Source organism: Megalobrama amblycephala, linkage group LG18, assembly GCF_018812025.1.
Source record: "Megalobrama amblycephala isolate DHTTF-2021 linkage group LG18, ASM1881202v1, whole genome shotgun sequence".
NCBI lineage: Eukaryota > Metazoa > Chordata > Actinopteri > Cypriniformes > Xenocyprididae > Megalobrama > Megalobrama amblycephala.
Window position 1 is genome coordinate 31,844,160 of NC_063061.1, and position 18,011 is coordinate 31,862,170.

At 39.5% G+C, this 18,011-nt stretch overlaps 1 protein-coding gene across 1 annotated transcript in view; it reads right to left on the reverse strand.

The window, feature by feature from the left end:
• Positions 1-18,011, reverse strand: part of LOC125252765 (heavy metal-binding protein HIP-like) — a 40,701-nt gene that overhangs the window by 1,449 nt on the left and 21,241 nt on the right. The window lies entirely within an intron of this gene.

An 18,011-nucleotide genomic window follows, 5' to 3' on the forward strand; every position in this document is an offset into this window, starting at 1 on the left:
GTCTTTTGTACTTGATTTATATTGCTTCTGATAAAAAAAAGATAAGAAAAGTAATTTCAGTTCATTTTTAATCAGAAAAAAATCAACTTTTCCTTGAGCTTTTGACATATAAGAGGTTATGGTACTATAAAGAATTTCCTGTAAGTTTCAGAACTGAAAACTTCCTTGTTAGTCCAATAAAAGCTTTTATTGACACCAGACCCATCGAACGACTGATCCTGGAATGTGCCTATCTATCATACAGGGGCATTTCCTCCGAGGAGGCAAGGGAGGCAGTGCCTCTTCAAAAAAAAAAAAAAAAAAAAAAAAAAAGGATGAGAAAATAATCCATATTACATATAAAACAACACAAATATTACAAATTATGACATTAAAAAGAGCGCAAGTCACTCGTATTTCTAAAGGAACACTGCCCAACAGCGACACCTGCAGGTAAAGTTACAGCAGGAGTCATGCCTCCCTTTGCTCTCATAGAAAACCATAGAAAATCATTAGACCCCGGGCGTGCGGTGGGTTTTGTGGGGGGTAATTGAGAATGAATGGGGGAAAGTCACCTGAGAGGAGGCAATGTCTCCATTGCGATGATTGGATGTAATTGATTTGTGCGATAAATCCCGCCTCTTGTTGACGTGCGCATTCCGCGCATCAGTTTGACTGAACAAATGATGGCGTCAAACGGAAGACTAATTGGAAAGTAAGTAAACAGATCACCCAGTTAGATATCACCGCTTTATGTCACGTCAAAATCAAACTTGAAATGGACTGAAAACATGAAGACTGTGGTTTTTTTTAGTGCAATCAGCTTGGTGAAATTAAAAATACAATTTGTGTCTGTGACAGACGGTGTTTACTGAGCATGACTGATGATCCAAAATAGCCTAAGTTGACAATTAAAAAGAAAAACATCAATACACAAATAAAATACACTGTGTACAGAATTATTAGGCAAGTTGATTTTCTGATCATATTTTTTTTTCCAAGCACATTTTACCAATTCCAATCCACATCAATCTTAATAACTACTATTAATATTGTTTTTAATCATTTATAAGTGATATATAATTGTTCATGAAGGCTGGAAATGAAAAATGCCTTATATTCAGGTGTGCAGAATTATTAGGCAGGTTTTCTTTTACAGGCAAAATGAGCCAAAAAAGAGATTTAACTCAGACTGAAAAGTCAAAAATTATTAAATACTCATGAGAAGGACGCAATACTAATGCAATACTAGAAATTGCAAAGTTAAAGCATGACCAAGGGACAGTAAAATGCTCATTGGGTCAGCGGGGTCAGACAAAAACAGGTGGAAAAGAAAAGACACATGTTAACTGCAAAATAATTAAGAATTAAGTGTGAAACCATCAGGAACCCTTTAGTCTCCAGCGCCACCATTTTCCAGAACTGCAACCTACCTGGAGTCTCCAGAAGTGCAAGGTGTCAGGATCTCAGAGACTTGGGTTAGCTAAAGAATCCTAAAAAATGACCCGCACTTAATAAGAATCACAAGCTGAAGTGTTATAAAATACATGAAGACTGGGTTTTTATAGGCCTTATAAACAGACAGATTGAGAGTGACTCCTGATGGACCAGCACCACATCCTCTTGTACCACTGTTTGAAGAATTTATCCAGAATCTGGCAGTAAGGTGTTTGAGTTCACTTTTAGTCCATCTCTTATCCTGAAATGTCTGTCTTGCAGAGATGGACTAAAAATGATCTTCCAAAACTTACTAATTATTATTAATTTGAGTAATGAACCAGGCTGGGAGTTTTTAAAAGCCTCAGGAATCTTTTGCAGGTGTTTAGAGTTAATTAGTTGATTCAGATGATTAGGTTAATAGCTTGTTTAGAGAACCTTTTCATGATATGCTAATTTTTTGAGATAGGAATTTTGGGTTTTCATGAGCTGTATGCCAAAATCATCAGTATTAAAACAATAAAAGACCTGAAATATTTCAGTTGGTGTGCAATGAATGTAAAATATATGAAAGTTTAATTTTTATCATTACATTATGGAAAATAATGAACTTTTATCACAATATGCTAATTTTTTGAGAAGGACCTGTATATTGTCAGAAATTCTTTATAAATGAACAAATATACGTAAATATTTATATCTGAATTCAGTTAAGAAATGAGTAACAACCAATCCAACAGTAAAACTGTTGGATTATGGTGCGTTCCAGGCAGGTTTTTGAGCCCATAAGTCACGACTTCAAATCACGACTCATGACTTTGTAGCGTTCCAGGCAAGTCAAGCCAAACAGGACCGTACGGGGCTTATGCTCATTAACAATTATTTCTATCCCCAAAGGTGCTTATCCTTGCTTATTTGAGGGAAACGGAGGAGGAAAACGGTGCATAAGGCAAGAGAAGCTGTTATAACTTTTATTTTAGCCTGCACTTGCATAAACACCGCATCCGTAGCAGTGTTAATTTTGGCAGCCATTTTTGATTTAGCCTTAGTCTTTATCTTAAGACGAAAATGCTCCTTAGTCTTAGTCACATTTTAGTCATTTTAGTCTTTCATATTTTAGTCTAGTTCTAGTCGACGAAAAGTCATCACATTTTTGTCAAGTCTAGTCATTACTTTTAGTCAAACTACAGTTACCAACATTAATTTTGATAGCTATTTTATATGTAGTCTTTAGACAAAATAGTCATAATTTTTCTCTTTAGACCAATTCATGTAAGCTTATGAAAATTTGAATCAAGGTAAGAGGCTGTATTGAAATTGCACTCTTAGCAGTAGCACTTGTGCAGTTCTACATATCCCTTTTCAGTGGTTCTCAAACTTTAGTGTCGTACCCCCTGAGGGATTTAACATCCTTCTGTGTACCCTCTTTTCCACTTAGACGGCAGTTATACATTTCTATTAAGGGACAATAACCTTCTTAAATCGATTTTTCCAGTGCATTTTTTTACCTTTATAAATACCTTTGTAAAATAAATACTGCCTTAAATATATATATATATATTTTTAAAATGTAATAAATACAATGATGATAAAAACAAAATGATAGTTTTAAATATTACATTAAAACAGCCAGTAGGTGGCTGCAAGTCACTGTTTTTTGAGTGAATCATCGAGTCATTCATTCTTTCAGTATCAAAGCAAGCGGCTGTATTTATGAATGGATCATTGAATCATTGACGATTCGTTCAAAGCCACAGATTCGTTCACGAAACACAGCTTGTGTGCTGCAGTTCTGCTGTGGCTTTCGTTGCAAAATAGAGCAAAAATACTGACAATACTGTTTAAAATGTACATGTTACCCTTTTGTTTGTTGAACTGTACAAAATCAATATTCAGAAAATTATATATTATATTATATTCGGGCAATATTCTTGCTGGTGTAATATGATCAACATTAAAAACAGTAACTCGCAGAAGGGTATGTTTTTGTATCAAAGTGAGTTTTAATCTTAAATCTACATGTCTATGTTTGTTCTTATGTATGTCTATATTTGTTCTTCATGCTAGTAAGAGTTAAATCCCCACTTTCACAAAGGTAACGTTATATTGTCGAGAACAGCACTAATGTAGCGTGATGCTGGCTTGTGTGGGTGCAGTCAGTTTCGACCGCGAAAGATGAGGTAATTTGATTGAATGTCGTATACGACATTTAACCTGCTAGAAATACATGTTATTTAAAGGTGCAGTAGAATAAAATGAACGGCCCTTTTCGCATACATCAGTTTGAGAACCACTGCTGGATATCAGCCTGCACTTTGGTCCCAGATTTAGTCAGTAAACGAGCAGTGCAATAGACACTTTAATTTAAGTAGAAAATCTCAAATGAAGAACGCTGAACTCCAGCTTACTTGTCTGTTTTCAGATCATCCGCGCTTCCTCAGTGTAGAGAGGGCTCGTGGTTGCCAGATAGCAAAGATTAAGTAAAACGTGTTCTTTTAACAGAAAAGCTCTGATAGGGGGTTTAAATTCTGGAAATCTGGCAACCGTAAGCGTGAGCGCGCGTAAAGACAGTCTGTAATGTTTTGTCAAAAAAACAAAAAGTGATTTCAAAAGACTGATTTTGGTAAAGTGTTTAGTCTTTTAGCCACATTTCAGTCTCGTCTTTTTTCGTCAAGGATATCGCACGTGTTGGTGTCGTCTCTCATCGTCTCGTCTTAGTCATGGTAAAAAAGGTCGTCAACGAACATTTTTCGTCATAGTTTTTGTTAACGAAATTAACACTGATCCGTAGGGGCTGCCATTGTTGTTTTGCGGGCTATGTGATGTCAGAACCCGTAGCTGGGAGTACATCGATCTAGTACGAGTTCACGGGTGGGAAGTCATGGGTTTGACTGCTGTTCCAGTGCACTTTCACAGGTAGAAGGTTGGAAAAACACGGGTTGCCTGGAACGCGGCATTACTGTTGGATTGTTAGCGCCGCCCCTCTTGGATTGTTAGCTCCAACCCTTTGCCTACGGATCGCGAACATTTTGGTTGTGCGTGCCTGTGAAAGAAAAAAAAGAGAGTGAAAAACGTGAATGGACAGGTATTTGAATATAATGTCACTTGTTATGATGATGGCATTCATGGATGTATTTTATTTGTTTCCTCTGTTATGTATAATTGTAAATCATTATTGATACAATATTGAATGCATATTCTGGTCTGTGATCAGGCCAGGTTTTTTTTTCTGTGTGAACATTTTTCAAGTTGGATTTCCTTAATCGATGGCGAGCCTCCCACTTCGACCCTGAAAGGATCACAAACCTAGAGGAAAGGACAATTTTTCCATTCCATTATTTTTCTTAAGACAAGTAAGAGAGAACACATTCCCAGAGACTGGTTCCTTGTATTTTTTTAATTTTTTTAATGGGACTGAAACATTTCAGGAGCACATTTGGGAAAATTTAAGACTGATCAATCTTCCAATTGATAAAAACTTTGAAACTGGACACTGATTTCAGTGTGGGTTACATGTCATATCACTGAAATTTGGTTTCATTTGTATTCACGTTGATTTTGATTATGATTTCTGTAAATGAAAAGTAATTTAAAGGGTGCACCCTCAGGGTATAACACAGGGAATATATATATATAGTTTATTGTATTTTCTGTTTTTGTTTTTTTATTCTGTGAGCGAGGTAAATTAAAGAAAGAAAATACTAAACAGATCAAAATAAAGTGTTACCCCAAAAATGACATTCAGGCTGCAGTAAAAGCTTCAGATCAGACCCTGAACACACACTGATTCATATCACAAAAAGAATGACTGTGTAAACAAATAAACAGTTCATTATTTCTGAATCTGGATTTATTCCAATTGGAAACCACAGAAACTGGAAATAAATTTCCTGTAATTCAGTCAGAACCACTTAAGTCAAAAATTACAAGAGACAAACTTTAGTCAATTTTTTTTATTATTGTCATATTTTGCTAAAGTTACAATTTGGCGGTATGGCTCTGTTCTAAATTCACCGTCCTTTTCATGAGCTCCATGAAAGCCAAGACCGGGAGCAGCAGCAGCTTCTGGGGACAATCTCCCATTTTTTAACTGGGAGAGCAGCAGAAAATCCCCCTATTGAGAACAGAGCATGCATCAATGACAACAGAATGACACTGATTAAGTTAGACACAAGTTTAAGGAGGAGCTGGGGAGGAGGAGGGTTGCAAGCAGCATGCAGTGGAAGCAGCCAAGCAAGCAGAGAGACAGAAGCTGCGTTTAAGTAATGCGCCTTATTTTAGATCAGCTGATATGGGTAGGGTTGGAATTTATGAATCAGCTGATAGCGGAGCTTGACTACGAGGCCTACCTGAACTAACGCAGAATGCTTGATTTATGGTAACGCTAACTAAATGATCCTTCTCATAATCTTAAAGACAGAAAAAAGACACTTGTGTAATAATTTCAAACAGACTTTGGACTGAACAACACTGAATTGAAGCATAGAGTAAGTGCTCATGGGGTCTTTAATCTTGTCTGGAAATTTTCTCGCATTTTTTGAGCTGTGAACAGATATGTATAGGCTGCACATCATTGAAAACATTAAAGATACTCATTAATTTTATTTAAAAGTTGAAGTTAGTTATTTTGCATTTTTCAGAGCGATTTCTATCTTCCGGTTTTAAAAGCAAAGTCGGAGCAACGTCACAAAATCTGACGTCATCGTGTACCACTGGCAGGATTCAGAGTGCTGATTGACTCCAGTATGGGCTGGTCGAACATGCTGACATCAACAGTTTCTGCATTTATTCATGACGAAAAGCTCATTCAATCCAATCACTGCGCTGTAGTATGCATAAGATTATAATTGCAATATTATGCATGAGGAAGTATCACTTCTCTCGCCTCTGTCTCTGCTGTCATTCAGAGACATATCGTTGGTGTTTGTTTCCTCAGTGCTACAACACAAAAATGTGTTTTCCTGCAACACGACCAGAGCAGAGGTTTGGGTGCATGTGGATTGTTTTGCTAAAATCTACCAGCACAAATGGAAAATATGTTCGCATGAGATCGCATTACAGCGGATAATTCAAATGTCACAAAAGTGCTGTTCATTCATCTCTGCCTGCTCTGTGTTCGGACACGCAAGCCGCGTGTGTTTCCATCATTACAGCAGCACATGAGTGTTGTTTGTGTTTCGCCCATGATGCAGTCAGAACTGGAGTTTGAATACGAACACATCAAAAATACGATTGTTATTCATTGCGGAGCTCCATGATGAGTTTAACAACACTAACCACGTGGATTATAGATCATATGCAGAATAAAGTATCTGTGTTTAAAGTTTTTATAGACATATTTCACATATTCTCCTGCACCAAACATGAACCAACACGGTGTATGCACACATATGTCATCAAGTCTTCTTCAAATGAATTATATGTGCAAACTAGACACTGATACAGTGGTGTAGCCTATCTGAACGCGATTATTCTGATACACAAAAGACTGATTTAGATTGAACATTCAAAGAATGGACAAAAATAAACTGTCTTTATTCTTTTTGTGTTAAATGGTTTCATGACACTTTAACATCAAGCACGTCCCACTCATTATATTCTCATTCATGCATTTCATAACTCTAAAGTGTCAATAATGCAATATATTTACATACTGCAATATATAGCAAAGTCTCTAACGATAGACATTTTATTCCGTGGTAATGATATATATCGTCATACCATCCAGCCCTACAGAGTGTTGGATCTGCACATCCCTACAGAGTCTGCTCCAGTATGCTCTCCAATGTCCGCTTCAACCCCATACTTCAGCCCAGAGAGCATTGCACTATCCATAATGGCTCTAACATTTATGTGTGTCTGCACCATACACAGATCCTCACCAGCCCCTGAGTCCACTCCAGCCCATGAGCCCATTCCAACCTATGAGCCAGCTCCAGTGTCTGCTCCTCCCAAGAAAATTTGGGAGAAAATGTACAACCCCAGCCATAGCGTCCGAGCCTCACTGGCTCCCTGAATGGCCGGTGCCTCTCTGGCTTCCTGTATTGTCGGTACCGCCTAGGAGGCTTCCAGTCCTGCCTAAGCCATCCTGGCCACCCCCTTCTCCAGCCCCTCATCAGCCTCCTGAGCACCCATCCCTCCATTATAATGTGTCGTTATAAGTCATCTTCAGTCATATCAATGCCTTTATGGATTTCTACCTCCACAACAGGACCAAACGTATCTTTTGCTTTCTCAATTTTCTCTTCTCCTATTCCTTTCTCATTACTGTCTTTCAGTTTTGTTTTTCTGATTAGCTCTTGGTTTACCACCCTCACCCACCTTGTCTTTTTCCTGTTGATTTTCACTTTCATCTTTATCTTTTCGTCCCTGTCCTTCAATATTCACTTTGAATTGTTTCATGTTCTATATTCTCTGGACACACATGGACAAGATGTCCTCCTTGTCCACATTTGAAACATTTCATTGTTTCTGTTGTAGCGTAAAAATCAAACAATCAAATTAGTCAATCCTAAACTTAAATGCGAGATTTAACACACTTGTCTTCAGAAAGAAACTATCTATCTTTTTAATATGTGAAACAACTTTCCAATACCTTGGCAATTGTCTTTCAATCACTTCATCTTTTATAAAAATTGGAATGTTTGACGACGCTTTTCCGCTGGTTGCATCAAAGACATTACCACTGTACAAGAATCATTTATCATGATTCCATTCGCGACAATCTCGCAGTTATAATTAGAAAGTTAAGTCTAGTTTTGTTTCTTTCATCTAGGAATAAAATAATCACACTTCATTCTTGACACTGACAATGGATGCATGAGAAAATCACTTTCTGGCTGTTCTAGAGAGATTAGTGAATATGTAGTCATAAAATAGTGAGATTAATAGAAGTTTTGGTCCCACTTTATATTAAGTGGCCTTAACTACTATGTACTTACATCAAAAAATAAGTACAATGTACTTATTGGGTTCATATTGAATTGCAAAACACTTTTGCTGATATTGAGGTGGGATACGGGTAAGGTTAGGGTAAGCTTTGGTGGTATGGGTAGGTTTAAGGGTAGGGGTAAGGTGTAAGGGATGGGTCAACAGTGTAATTATGAATGTAATTACAGAAATTAATTACAGATGTAATTACATGCAGGTGTTTTTAAAATATAAGTACAATGTAAAAACATGTATGTACACAATAAGTGCATTGTATCAAATGATTAATTAAAATGCAAGTACATAGTAGTTAAGGCCACTTAATATAAAGTGGGTCCGAAGTTTTAATTAAGATATTGTACAAATAAACATATGAAGTTTGTGAATAAATTAATAAATAATCATATTTTCACTCACAACAAAATGACAAAAAACAAACGTAATCTGCCAGTGCTGGTGCATAACACATAAATGCCATTCTGTCTCTCTCTTCTGCCCTGCATCCACTGCCTGTACTACAAGTTCATCCTCTCTTCTACATCCATGATGTCTTCATTTTTTAAACAGATGTAAAATGCAGAACTGTATAGCATGACACAAATTCTGGTGCATAAAGGAAAGGAACCTCAAGGACTTTCAAGAAAATAGAGCACCACCTAGTTTTCAGCACCACCTAGTTGCCGTTGTCGCCTTTTGGCTTGCTTAGTTGGGGACACTTGACATTTGATATTTAGCAGTGCTTTGATCTGCCTGCATTGACACCATTTTCTTTATCACTGTAAAGCTGCTTTGACACAATCTGCATTGTAAAAAGTGCTATATAAATAAAGGGACTTGACTTTTCAGAACCTCAAAAGCTCACTCCACAGCACTTCACGCTTTTTAAAGGTAGTGGTTAAATGCCTGCTGAACTGGTACATGTAGAGCAGTGTTTCCCAACATTTTTCTTACCATGGCACAGTTTTGATGAGTAAAAAAAATCCCATGGCACACCAGCACTAAAATAACAAAATGACACAAACGTGAATTGCTTTAAAGCAAATGGCGGGCTGTTTGCGGGCTTTCTTGTGCATCATCTTTAGAAGAGGCTTCCTTCTGGGACAACAGCCATGCAGATCAGTTTGATGCAGTGTGCAGCATATGGTCTGAGCACTGACAGGCTGACCCCCCACCCCTTCAACCTCTGCAGCAATGCTGGCAGCACTCAAATGTCTATTTCCCAAACACAACCTCTGGATATGACGCTGAGCACGTGCACTCAACTTCTTTGGTTGACCATGGCAAGGCCTGTTCTGAGTGGAACCTGTCCTGTTAAACCGCTGTATGGTCTTGGCCACCGTGCTGCAGCTCAGTTTCAGGGTCTTGGAAATCTTCTGATAGCTTACGCCATCTCTATGTAGAGCAACAATTCTTTTTTTCAGATCCTCAGAGAGTTCTTTGCCATGAGGTGTCATGTTGAACTTCCAGTGAGAGAGTGAGAGCGATAACACCAAATTTAACATACCTGCTCCCCATTCACACCCGAGACCTTGTAACACTAATGAGTCACATGACACCGGGGAAAGAAAATGGCTAATTGGGCCCAGCTATTCGCTGTAGCAGCAGCTGTATAAAATGCAGAAACGTATTGACTGATGAAACTTGAAGACAAACACACAAATGCGACAAGATATGGTTTGTGTTTTTCAAGCCATCTCAAGGTATTTATTGACAAAGTAATAATGTAGTGCTAATTGACAACCTTTTTAATGTTTTTGATAGAAGTCTCTTATGCTCGCCTAGTCTGCATTTATTTAATCAAAAGAATACAGTAAGAAATACAGTAATATTGCAAAATATTATTACAAATTAAAAAGTAATTTTTTTCCTGTGATGCAAAGCTGAATTTTTAACACCATTACTGCAGTCTTAAGTGTCACATGATCCTTCAGAAATCATTATAATACGATGATTTGCTTGTGGAAACCATGATACATTTTTTTTTCTGGATTCTTTGATGAATAGAAAGTTCAATAAGCAGCATTTATTTGCAATTTTTGTCACTGTCACTTTGATAAATTTAATCCATCTTTAATGAATAAAAGTATTCATATCTCTCTTTTTTTTAATCTTACCACAAATGTTTGAATGGTATCATGGTTTCCACAAAAATATGAAGCAGCACAACTGTTTTCAACATTGATAATAATCAGAAATGTTTCTTGAGCAGCAAATCATCATATTAGAATGATTTCTGAAGGATCAAGTGACACTGAAGACTGGAGTAATGATGCTGAAAAAAAATTCAGCTTTGATCACAGGAATAAATTACATTTTACAATATATTCACCAAGAAAACATCTATTTTAGGCCCCATCCACACAGAGACGTGTTTCTGTGTTTACACACAAATTTTGTATCGGATAGGCATTTCGTCCACACGGATCTGGCGTTTTCGGAAGGTGAAACCACTATTTTTTGAAACCGGGTCCCAGAGTGGATAAATCTGAAAACGCCGCCTTTGCGTTTTCGTGTGTACAGCCAATCCGTATATTTTGTGAAACGATGATGTCATCACCCCATGTGTTGACCCTAGTCAGTCACTGCTAACAGCACAAAACAGCAACAACAACAACAACAATAGAGTACTATATGCTTCTGCAGAAGCTACCGTGCCTAAAGCTTCATTAAAGTAAAGCTTTATTTCTAAGCTTTACTATAGTTTGTATACAGCACGCAAGGTTTATTCGCATGCTCCAAGTCTTATTCTCTGTTTTAAGTGTATCTCTGTGGCAGAATTACAGTGCCACATACTGATCTGGCATGTATACTACATTGTTTTGAGTCGTTTCAGTGGTTTCGTGTGGACCCAGATATTTCTTGAGACGAGGAAAAAAAAGATCAAATAGGGTAAGCTCAGGCTTTGTGTGGACGTAGCCTTAAATTGTAATAACATTTCACAATATTACTGTTTTACAGCATTTTTTGATTAAATAAATCCAGCCTTGGTGAGCAGAAGAGACATATTTCAATAGTACAATTACAATTGTAATGTTTCCAAACTTTTGATAGGTACTGTATTTTCTGCCTTATTCTGTGATTTTTATTTTATTTTATTTTATTTATTTTTTTACATTGTATTAAATCCATTGGAACTTAATGCTCAAGTGTTTGTATTGACAGTTTGTTTGTCAGTGCTGAAACTCTTTATATAAAGTAACATTTATAGACAGTTCAGACTTTTAGACAGTAATCTATTGCAAATTTCAAACACGCATTATTCCTCATTAATAGATGTTCATATGTTAATGATTCTTCATGAACTTCATCTTAATTCATACGCTGAAGTTTGAGAATTATTGGAATCACATTCTGCAAAGCTCTTGTTCTCTTAAGGGAAACAGTAGGAAACCACTGAAAGTGTTGTGGTTATTTTCATTATCTGCTATCCTTCTGCCAGACCAAAGTCTCACATAGACAACATCTCCAACCTCCAGGATCAACACAACTCCATTTGAGGAGTTTATCACTTTCTGAGCCTGAACATCATGGGCTACAACCATGTGCTCTCCATTCTTGAAAATGGATGCAGTTGATTGAATTCCACCATGACCAAATACAGAGACTCTGAACATGTACGCTCCTTTCAGTGGGGCTGTGAAAATACCTGAATCAAATAACAAGAGATACAGAATCAGCTGTTTTCATGTATGATTGCTCAATTATCAAACACACTGTGTAATAGTTTTGAGAGATGGCAGATCATTTAATTCTCCTATACACATTACACAACTGCAGAGAGGTCTGAATGGAGCAGAAGGTTTAAGACTCCATTTCATTGATAATTACCTGTAACTGGGTTGTAGGCGTTCCCTATGTTTGTGAAGACGTTCCTGTAGGTTAGTGTGATTTCAGTGGTAAAAGGACCAACATATCCACTGCCAGATTGCATCAGTCCAGCTGAAAAAGCTATTTCTCTGTCTGTTAATGAAAAACATAAGCAATGTTGTGATGTATTACTGTATTACACTGAGAATGTATAGACTGATTTTAACATCATTCAAGCAAGTAAGATTTGACATTTCTGTGAAGGAAAAAAGACCAGGTGACATTTACACTACTAATTCTAATAGATAATCTAAACAATTTACACAGTATACACTTAACTTTAACTTTTAGACTATACAATGTATTGCATTTGTGTTTTTCTTTGAGGATCATTGATAAAAGAGTGAATGTTTTGGTGAGGTACCATAATTTTTTTTTTCAGCTCTTCCAGGATAAATGTCTGTTGTTCCCTCAGTTGTGTCTCTAAAGCTCTGATGTTTTCTTTCTGCTCTGTAACGGTGGCGGTCAGTTCTCTGATGTTTTCTTTCTGCTCTGTAACGGTGGCGGTCAGTTCTCTGATGTTTCCTTTCTGCTCTGTAACGGTGGCGGTCAGTTCTCTCAGTGCTGCATGGATGTCAGGGATGCCCAGATCACAGTATTGTTGGCTGTCAGTTGAAGCTTCAGCTCTCAAAGTGTCTGTTCGAGGTGGATTCTGTCTTCCGTCCTTAGAGCTGATCTGTTGACTGATCTCATTCTCATTGAGTCCTCCATCTACCTGCTGCTGGACGACAAACACAAAGGTTTCCAACAGCAGCAGTATACATACTAAAGCCTTCATTCTTCACTGATGTTTGTTTCCAGCTCTTGCTCTGTCATCCCCACAGCCTCTCATGTTCCTTTTATAGTGTCCTGATTTACTGTTTTGTACATGACCCATATTGCTTCAGATAAAGAAAAGTAATTAAAATTGATTATGAATCATAAACAAAGGGATGTTCCAGGCTCAACAGAAGTTTATCTCTTTATCTGATTCCTCTCTCAGCGGTCGGTAACCTTATAGCACGTGAAGGGAAAAATCATAGAAACCTCCGGTCGCGTGAATGGATTGTCTTATCTGCACGCTAGCTCCTGGGTTGATTCCAGGATTTTTTAAATGGGGGGAACCGGTCAGAAGGGCTATGGGAAATCAGAAAACTGGAAATAAATATTGGCTTAGAAAACATGAAGCACGATAACAATATATTGCCAAAAGTTTTGGGATGCCTGCCTTTACGTGCACATGAACTTTAATGATATCCCATTCTTAATCTGTAGGGTTTAATATGGAGTTGGCCCACCTTTGCAGCTATAACAGCTTCAACTGTTCTGGGAAGGCTTTCCACAAGGTTTAGGAGTGTGTTTATGGGAATTTTTGACCATTCTTCTAGAACAGTGGTTCTCAACCTTTTTTGGGCCAGCGCCCCCTATCCATTATCCAGGTCCCTTACCCCCCCTGATTATTATTCTGTTTTAATAATAATAATAATAATAATATGTATTATTCACGTCCTTATTTTTTTCTTATTATTATTATTAATAAATCCGTAACTTTTTTTCTATTTAAAATGTACAACACTTATATAATGAGCGAGAACATTATGAATCCATTTTCCAAACCGTGTTTTTGTCTTATCCTGAATCACTATGGTACACCTATAATAAGTGTTTATATTGGAAGACTGGTTTGAGTCGGCACCGCGGAGTAGGCTGCCTGCGCAGTATGATGCCTGCAATTTTGTTTATTTACCGCTAGAGCTCCAAAAGTTACAGACTGCAGCTTTCATATATAATTAAAAAGCATGTGACTGAAAGCCAAATAACAGATTTGATTTGACTGAACAGTGGCAGGGCTTAATTTGTGCTGGAACAAGCCGGATCCAGAACCTCATATGGGGATCTCCCTCTCATATAACACCAAAAGTGGTCCATGCCGTGTTTTGTGTTTACAGACACATAAGCAAAATATAAAGTAGTGGCTGTCAAATCTTTTTTTAAAGAGCAACCCTTTTTTTTTTTTTTTTTTCTTTTTTTTAATTGACGCGACCAAACCAAGCCAAGCATAAGAATACTAAAATATATAATATACATATATAGAACAAGAATAAAAACTTATATGTAGCTATAAACAAGCCAAAATGCCAAAAATTAATTTGAAGCGAATCTGAAAGTAAAAACCAGTGTTCTCACGCAGCCTACCTCTCTCACTTAGCACGAATTCAAATGTTTCCATATTAGCAATGTATTGGATGCTGAATTATCAATTATTATGTAAACTAGGATTTGTACTTCACTCCCGTTTCCATATCGACGAAAAAAATCATCCTCTTCACATAAGCAAAAATGTGCTTGGCAGGACCAGTTTCAGCGGTGGTCACGCTGAATGCCACATATAGGATACTACGGAGTATTTAAAATGAGCAGTGTACATTTTTATATGTTTGGGTGACTGTATTTTATTTTGATGATGAAAAGGCTATGATGTCAAGTTTGTAGTGCTAGACGAGAGACGTGTGTGCGCACGAGAGGCGCCGGCGCGAGCACTTCAACTGTTTCCTTATACAGGAAGAAACAACTTAAATACTCCGTAATTTACAGATATGATTAAGACATCATTCGACTACAAAGTTAACTTTTATTTGTGTACACTCAGCACTAAAAACAGGGCATTATGCTTTTGCAAAATAAAGAAAACAAGATGCACTGTGGAGCCCCGCGCCTCGCAAAAATGAATCAAACTCAGCAGCATAGGCTACTATTTGTCATTTGAGTTTTTTCTTTCGCTTTGTTAATCAGTTAAGTCAAATATATTTTGTTTATTTATTCATTTTAGACTATGATTGTATGAAAACAAATTTTGTTATTTTAATTTTATTTTTTAACATAGGCTAACTTACACAAACTATATGATTCCTGTCAACCCATTTTTAAGTTTCGTGACACAGGGTTTGAAAACTTGTGATATAAAGAATACATATAAACTTCAATGTTTTATATAACCTATAAACTTCGATGACGATGTTTTCTTAAACTTAAGCATGCAAGTCGCATACTTCGCATTATATAGCCTATTGGAAGGGAACTTGTGATGGAGACTTCAGAGAGAACTGTTTGTGTTGTTGGACATCGTTTTATTAAAATGCTGTGAGGAGACGCAGAAGAACTGATGAAATACGGGTGGTTAAACGCATACATGCCTCCACATGAACGTGCTGTCACGGTTCATGGGTTCACTTACTCGCCCTCGTGTGGTTGTGGTGTGTGTTGCACTGAGTGAGTGATTGTGTGGGCGTCACCCACCTGTCTGATTGTGATGTGCTGCCAGCCGTGTCTTGTTCAGTGTTTGCTATTTAATGTGTGTGTCTACATGGTGTCTTTGTCAGTTCGTTGCAGGCTGTCCCGCTGTCGTGTTTCTGTGTTTCACCTCCTGTTATCCTGGGGTTCTGGATCTCCGTCTTGTGCCTGCGTCTGGGTTGGATTATTCCTTGGCTTCTGATACCCATTGTAGCCCTGCGCCACCCGATTCATCTGTTTCAACACATCACGGCGTCAGCTCGTCTTTGTGACTGCAACGACTGTCCTGTTTGGAGTGAAGTTATTGTACAGCGTATTCTGTCAATAAATCCTGTTTTACTTGCACTTGGATCCTCTCTCTGTGTTCATTTCCTGACAGAACGAACTGACCAAGATGGATCTAACAAGGTCGTCGGATCTTCAGGAGTATTTGAGCAGGAGCGCTCAACGGATGGATCAGCAGGACGAGCAGGTGATTGCCACTGCTCGCGCCGTGCAAACGTTGGTGGCGCAGGTGGCCGAGCTCTCGACCCAGGTACAACATCTTTCATCTCCCACTGCGCCAGCCCCACCGCCCGTTCCCCACTCATCGACCAGCACGCCACAAGAGCCTCGTATTCCTGCACCAGAGAGGTATGGTGGAGAACCTGATGCTTGTAGAGCTTTTCTGTCTAAATGCTCTATTTATTTCTCTCTGCAACCTAACACGTTCTCTTCTGAGGAGTCTAAAGTCGCGTTAGTGATGACGTTATTGACGGGACGAGCGGCGTTATGGGGAACGGCGGTGTGGGAGAACGATCATCCTTGCTGCTCCTCGTTCCAGTCCCTGTCGCAGGAGATGAGGCGAGTGTTCGACCGTTCGGTGGCGGGACGGGAGGCTGCTCGCAAGCTCGCGGACCTGCGGCAGGGAGTTCGACCTGTTTCCGACTACGCCATTGAGTTCCACACCCTGGCAGCGGAGTGTAAGTGGAACGAGGAGGCGCAGTGGGATGTGTTCCTGCATGGGCTGGCCGACCGTGTGCAGCAGGAGATCTATTCACTGGATTTACCTCCCACTCTTAACGGACTGATTGAGCTCGCGCTGCGAGTGGATGGCCGTTTGCACGAACGCACTGAACGCAGGAAGCCTGTGGCGCGTCTCGAAGAACTGGATGCTGTGGGGGTCAGCAGTGAGCACACGGTCGGTCCCCCGTTCGATCACGAGCCCATGCAGGTGGGGAGAGCTCGGCTCTCCCGGGAGGAGAGGACACACCGGAAGGAGAAAGGACTCTGTCTGTACTGTGGTGGAGCTGGACACTTTCTTAAGGACTGCCCGGTAAAAGGCAAAGGTCCGGCAGTAGGACCGAGGTTACTGTCGGGCGGTCTAGCCTTGGATAAATCCTCGTCTGCGACGCTCCTCCCGGTGAGACTGCAATGGGTATCCGGACATCACACCTGCCAGGCCCTGGTCGACTTGGGCGCGGAGGGAAGCATAATGGACTTTGAGCTGGCCACTCGGTTGCACATTCCCATTCGCCCGTTGGATCACGCCATATCTGTTGTTGCCCTCAACGGACAGAAACTACTCACCATCACACACGCCACGGAACCCGTCACTGCCATAATTTCCGGTAACCACACTGAACTATTGTCATTTTACCTCTCCAGATCCGTTCACCATCCTATCGTCCTGGGACATCCGTGGCTGGTGAAGCACAAGCCCAGGATTGAGTGGGGCCAGGGATCCGTGGTGGAGTGGAGCCAACACTGTCATGCGTCTTGTTTGTTGTCTGCTTGTTCGTCTGTGTCTCGTTCTGTGTTGCAGGAGGAGCCGGTGAACCTGTCAACATGCCCCAGGAGTACCATGACCTGAAGGAAGTGTTCAGTAAGTCCTGGGCTGCTTCTCTTCCTCCGCATCGTCCCTATGACTGTGCTATAGATTTAGTTCCAGGATCTTCTCCGCCCAAAGGCAAGTTATATTCACTTTCTAATCCGGAAAGGGAGGTCATGGAGAAATATATTTCTGATTCTCTGGCAGCTGGGATCATCCGCCCTTCTTCATCTCCCGCGGGGGCAGGTTTTTTTTTCGTGGGTAAGAAGGATGGCTCTCTGCGGCCGTGCATTGATTACAGAGGACTGAACAACATCACGGTAAAGAATACTTATCCTTTGCCGTTGATGTCTTCTGCCTTTGAGCGGCTGTAGGGCGCGTCTCTGTTCACGAAATTGGACCTGCGCAACGCTTATCATTTGGTCCGCATCAGGGAGGGGGATGAATGGAAGATGGCTTTTAACACCCCTAGAGGGCACTTTGAATACTTGGTTATGCCGTTCGGCCTTTCCAACTCGCCCGCCGTCTTCCAAGCACTTGTCAATGACGTGTTGAGAGATATGGTCGATCAGTTCATATATGTCTACCTGGACGACATATTGATTTTTTTTTCTTCTTCTCTCCAGGAACACGTACAACACGTCAGGCGAGTGCTCCAAAGGCTGTTAGAGAATGGGCTTTTTGTCAAGGCGGAGAAGTGCGTTTTTCATGCACAGTC